This window comes from Podarcis filfolensis (assembly GCF_964270895.1).
Source record: "Podarcis filfolensis genome assembly, chromosome: 10".
Lineage (NCBI taxonomy): Eukaryota > Metazoa > Chordata > Lepidosauria > Squamata > Lacertidae > Podarcis > Podarcis filfolensis.
This window is the reverse complement of record NC_139612.1, coordinates 45,905,624-45,911,623: the sequence shown is the minus strand read 5'-3', so window position 1 is coordinate 45,911,623 and position 6,000 is coordinate 45,905,624.

Genomic DNA, 6,000 nt, shown 5'->3' with positions numbered 1-6,000 from the left:
CGTAATGGTAGGCCTGGACATTATCACCTGTCCCATCCCATTAAAGGTAAAGGGACCCCTGACCATTAGGTCCAGTCATGGCCGACTCTGGGGTTGTGGCGCTCATCTCACTTTATTGGCCGAGGGAGCCGGCGTACAGCTTCCGGGTCATGTGGCCAGCATGACTAAGCCGCTTCTGGCGAACCAGAGCAGCACACGGAAACACCGTTTACCTTCCCGCCGGAGTGGTACCTATATATCTACTTGAACTTTGACGTGCTTTCGAACTGCTAGGTTGGCAGGAGCAGGGACCGAGCAACAGGAGCTCACCCCATTGCGGGGATTCGAACCGCTGACCTTCTGATCGGCAAGCCCTAGGCTCTGTGGTTTAACCCACAGCACCACCCGCGACCCTCTCTCCCATCCCATTACAAGATTATTATTACTATTAGGCATGAGCCAATGAAAGTTAACTACTTTTAACTCCCATTCAGTTCAGTGGGAAAGCAAACTGTGTGGGCTTATTTCCAACCCATGGGATGTGCTACGGTGGAAGGATTTTATGCTTTTCTTCTTATTTTACAGCTTCCTAAACATTTTAACCTAAAGCACGCTCTCTCATCTTTATCAGCAAGCCTTCCCACATGATCCCTCAAAGCATTCTTCAGCTGCATTTCCCCCTCAGCCTGCAAATGCGGTGCCATTTATGGCATGCAGTTTGCATGGGAGTGAATGTGCACAATTGCGTGCCAGAAGCAGTGCAAGTAGGTTCTTTCCTTTGAGGGTGGGGAGTTCTTTGGCTGCTTGCCCTTTGCCACTCCTTCGGCTTCTTCCTTCTCCAAACTGAACTACAAAACATGCAGCCCGTTGTGCAAGCTGCTGTTTGCACAAAGATTCAAGCTGTTGGTGCTGACATGCCCACTGCCCTGATCTTTAAGCAACAGGAGGTGAGCTGGAGAAAAAAGCGGGAGAACTGAGTGATAGGAGTCGGGGTGAGGTGAGGGGATCTCTAGAAATGCAACCTCCTCTCTCCCAGGTTGCCAACCACCACAATTCCATTAACCACCCCACATACATGTGCTCACATGTATATGAAAGCAGCCAAGCCTTGTGGCACCTTAAAGACTCACAAATAAACTGTAACGGTAAGAAAACATAGGCCACAATACAGTGCCGCAAAATCTCTCTGTTGTTTGTGCTAAAACAAAGTTATATAGCTGCCCTTGGGAACTTATGTGCACCCTCCCACCTATGAACATATTTCTCATCCAGATCCTTCCTATTGATTTATTATGCTTTGATCCTGCTGTTCTGAGAGCCAGTGTGGTGTAGTGGTTAAGAGCGGTAGTCTCGTAATCTGGGGAACCGGGTTCGCGTCTCCGCTCCTCCACATGCAGCTGCTGGTGACCTTGGGTCAGTCACACTTCTTTGAAGTCTCTCAGCCCCACTCACCTCACAGAGTGTTTGTTGTGGGGGAGGAAGGGAAAGGAGAATGTTAGCCACTTTGAGACTCCTTAAAGGGAGTGAAAGGCGGGATATCAAATCCAAACTCTTCTTCTTCTTCTTCTTCTTTGAACAAGTTCAGTTGCAAGCCGTAAAAGCCTAAGAGGTGCAACATCAGGCCAAGCATGATAGCTTTATGCTGCTGCTCCAGACACAGAGCCCTACCATTAGACAAAGTGAAGCAATTGCCTCAGGCGGCTGATGCTGGAGGGGCTGGTTCTCCTAAGCCACCCAACCATTCCCCCTGTTGGAGAATGGAGCTGTGCATGTTACACTGCCTGTTCTGCCTAAACGTCTAAACTAGCCTGCTATGCTGTAGAGATGCTATCACCTCATTTATATTGAAATAAGACTCAACTGCCAGTCCAGTAGGTTTCTATACATGGAATGGGGTGGAGGTAGCATTTTCCCTTTCGCTTCAGGCAGCAAAATGCCTTGGGATAGTCTTGCCTTCTGTCTTGCCCTGCTTGAAGACTTCCCAGAGGGATCTGCTTGGTCACTGTGGGAAACAGCATGTTGAATCAGATAGCGCTTTGGTCTGGCCCATATTTTTCTTAAGATTGACCCACAGAAATAACAAATGATGCTGTTGGTCAGCCCTTGCAGGGCTGCTTCTCATGTACAGCCACACAGCAGACATGTTCGGTTCATCCATTTCCCTCTTTCTTCACTATATATTTTTTTTTTGTAATATTTTTTATTAAACAGCTTTTATATTAACACAAACAAAACATACAAAAACAAACCACACACGTTAACAGAACAAAAAACAAGTACCATTTCATGTCCTAATTTCTTAGACCTTACTTCCTCGACTTCCTCTTGCTTCCCGTTTCTGTATTCCAAGTTCTTACAATTATTCAGCGAATCTTCCCTTATTTTGTTATAAATTTATGTTAATCGTCCTTATTCTCTCTGTCTTAACCATTACTAATAGTAACCATTTATTTTAAGCCCAACATCATTCTAACTGTCATTAATTTTATAGTATTTCTTTAAGTAATCCTTAAACTTCTTCCACTCCTCTTCCGCCGCTTCTCTTCCCTGGTCTCGGATTCTGCTCGTCATTTCTGCCAAACCCATGTAGTCCATCACCTTCATCTGCCATTCTTCCAGTGTGGGTAGATCCTGTGTCTTCCAGTACTTTGCAATAAGTATTCTAGCTGCTGTTGTAGCATACATAAAGAAAGTTATATCCGTCTTTAACACCCCCTGGCCGACGATACCCAAGAGAAAGGCCTCTGGTTTCTTTGGGAACGTATATTTAAATACCTTTTTAAGTTCATTATAGATCATTTCCCAGAATGCCTTAATCTTCGGGCACGTCCACCAGAGGTGAAAGAATGTACCTTCCTTTTCTTTACATTTCCAACATTTATTATCAGGCAAATGGTAGATCTTTGCAAGCTTGACTGGGGTTATGTACCACCTATAAATCATTTTCATTATGTTTTCTCTTAAGGCGTTACACGCCGTAAACTTCAACCCGGTGGTCCACAACTTTTCCCAATCAGCGAACATAATGTTATGACCGATGTCCTGAGCCCATTTAATCATACTTGATTTTACCGTTTCATCTTGTGTATTCCATTTCAGCAGCAGGTCATACATTTTTGACAAATTCTTAGTACTAGATTCTAACAGTTCAGTCTCTAATTTTGATTTTTCCACCTGGAAGCCTATTTTACTGTCTAATTTAAACACTTCATTTATTTGATGATAATGTAACCAGTCTCTCACCTTCCCTTTTATTTTTTCAAAACTCTGCAATCTCAATTTGTCCCATTCTTTTTCCAAAATTTCCCAATATCTTGGCCATTTCGACTCCATATTTAGCTTTTTGACTGCCTTGGCTTCCATTGGTGATAGCCATCTTGGAGTCTTATTTTCCAGCAGGTCCTTATATCTAACCCAGACATTTAATAGTGCTTTTCTGACAATATGATTTTTGAAACTTTTATGCGCTTTAACCTTGTCATACCACAAATATGCATGCCACCCAAAAATATTGTTAAATCCTTCCAAATCCAAAATGTCTGTGTTTTCAAGAAGCAGCCATTCTTTTAGCCAGCAGAAAGCTGCCGCTTCATAGTACAATTTAAAGTCTGGCAGGGCAAACCCCCCTCTTTCCTTTGAATCCGTTAATATCTTGAATTTTATTCTGGGCTTCTTGCCCTGCCAGACAAATTTAGATATATCTTTCTGCCACTTCTTGAAACAATCCATTTTGTCCATAATTTGTAATGCTTGAAACAAAAACAACATTCTTGGCAATACATTCATCTTTATAACTGCAATTCGACCTAACAAGGAAAGCTTCAGATTTGACCAAATCTCCAGATCTTTTTTCACTTCTGTCCAAGTTTTTTCATAGTTATCTTTGAATAAATTCACATTTTTAGCTGTCATGTTCACACCCAAATATTTCACTTTTTTAACCACAGTCAACCCCGTCTCATTCTGAAACCTTTCTTTTTCAGTCTGTGTTAAATTTTTCTCCAATACCTTAGTCTTTGACTTATTCAATTTAAATCCTGCCAATTGACCAAACTCTTGAATTATTTCCAAAACTCTTTTTGTGCTAGCTTCTGGCTCTTGCAATGTGAGTACTAGGTCATCTGCAAATGCTCTCAGTTTATATTGTTTAGCTCCGACCTGAATCCCTTTAACCAACTGGTCCCTCCTGATCATATTAAGCAAAACCTCGAGGACCGATATAAAGAGTAATGGGGAGATAGGGCACCCCTGTCGTGTCCCTTTTTCAATCTTAAACTCTTCTGTTACCACATTATTTACAATTAGTTTAGCTTTCTGTTCAGAATATATTGCACCTATACCATTTTCGAACCCTTGGCCTACCCCCATCCCCCGGAGGTTCTTCAACATGAAACTCCAAGAAATATTGTCAAAGGCTTTCTCGGCGTCCACAAATATCAAAACAGCCTTAGTGTTTATATTCACTTCCAACTTCTCCAAAATGTCAATTATATTCCTTACATTGTCCGACAAATGCCTTTTCGGGAGAAAGCCCGCCTGGTCTCCATGAATCTCCTCCATCAAAACTCTTTTCAGTCTCTTTGCTAAAACATCAGCAAAGATTTTGTAATCCACATTTAGTAAGGAGATGGGTCGGTAGTTCTTAAGTTGGGTCTTTTCAGTCTCTGTCTTTGGTATAAGTGTAATGTAGGCCTCTCTCCACGTATCGGGTGCCCTTCTCCCCTCCATAATCTCATTGCTGACTTCCTTCAGAGGTTGTATAAGCCCTTCCTTCAAAACTTTGTAGTATTTGGAAGTCAATCCATCCGGTCCCGGTGATTTGCCCAACGCCATGTTTTGAATGGCATCTTCTATTTCCTGTGCTGATATCTCCTGGTTCAAAATTGTCTTACTTTCCTGGGAGATCTTTTTCAGCCCATTTTTCTCGAGGAATTGTTGTATGTCTTTATCTTTCTGCGGCCCTTGTGTGTACAATTGTCTAAAGTAGCTCTGGAAACAGTTCCTAATTTCCACTGGGTTGCATATGTTCTTTCCATCCACTTCTAAATTTGTTACCGTGTTGAGTTTTTGTCTCTTCTTTATTTGCCAAGCCAATAACTTGCCACATTTATCTGCCGATTCGAAGGTCTTTTGCCTCATTTGTTTAATTTTCCATTCTATTTCTTGATTCATCAGTTCCATGTATTGTGTTTGATACAATTTGATTTCTCTTAAAATCTCTTGTGATTTTGGCTTCAATCTTAGTTTCCTTTCCCCTTCTTTTATCTTTTCCAAGATTTTCTCTTTCCTCTCATTTTGCTTTCTTTTCTTTATTGAATTTTGTTGTATCAAAAACCCTCTCATCACGGCTTTGCTTGCGTCCCATACTATTCTTTTTTCTACTTTAGTCCTTAAGTTAGTTTCAAAATAATCTTTCAAAGTTTTTTGGGCCTTCTTACAAATCTCCTCGTCTCTAAATAAGGTGTCATTCATTCTCCATCTGAAGGAACCAGTTGTTGTTTGCTTCATCACCATCTTGACTGCGTTGTGGTCGGAGAAGGTTTTTGGGCAGATTTCCACTTTCTTTATATTCGACGCCATACTGCTAGACACCCAGATTTGGTCAATCCGTGTCCATGTCATTTTGGCTTCAGAAAAGAAGGTTCCCTCTCTTTCTAATGGGTGTTTTGTTCTCCAGATATCAATCAAGTCCATATTGTCAGTCATTTCAAAGAAAGTTTTTGGTAGTCTTCCGTCTTTTGTGACTACCTGTCTTTGTGCTTTGTCCATATTTGTTGAAACTACTCCATTCATGTCTCCCATCATAATCAGTTTGTAATCCATATAGTCCATTAAAATCTCATGCAACTTCTTAAAAAATTCTGCTTTCCCTTCATTTGGTGCATATATCCCCACTATCAAAAATTTTTCTCCTTGAAATTGAATTTCAATTGCCAGAAATCTTCCTTGATCATCTTTAAAGATTTGTTTTGGCTGCAAATTTTCCTTTGCGTAGATCACCACTCCTCTTTTTTTAACTTT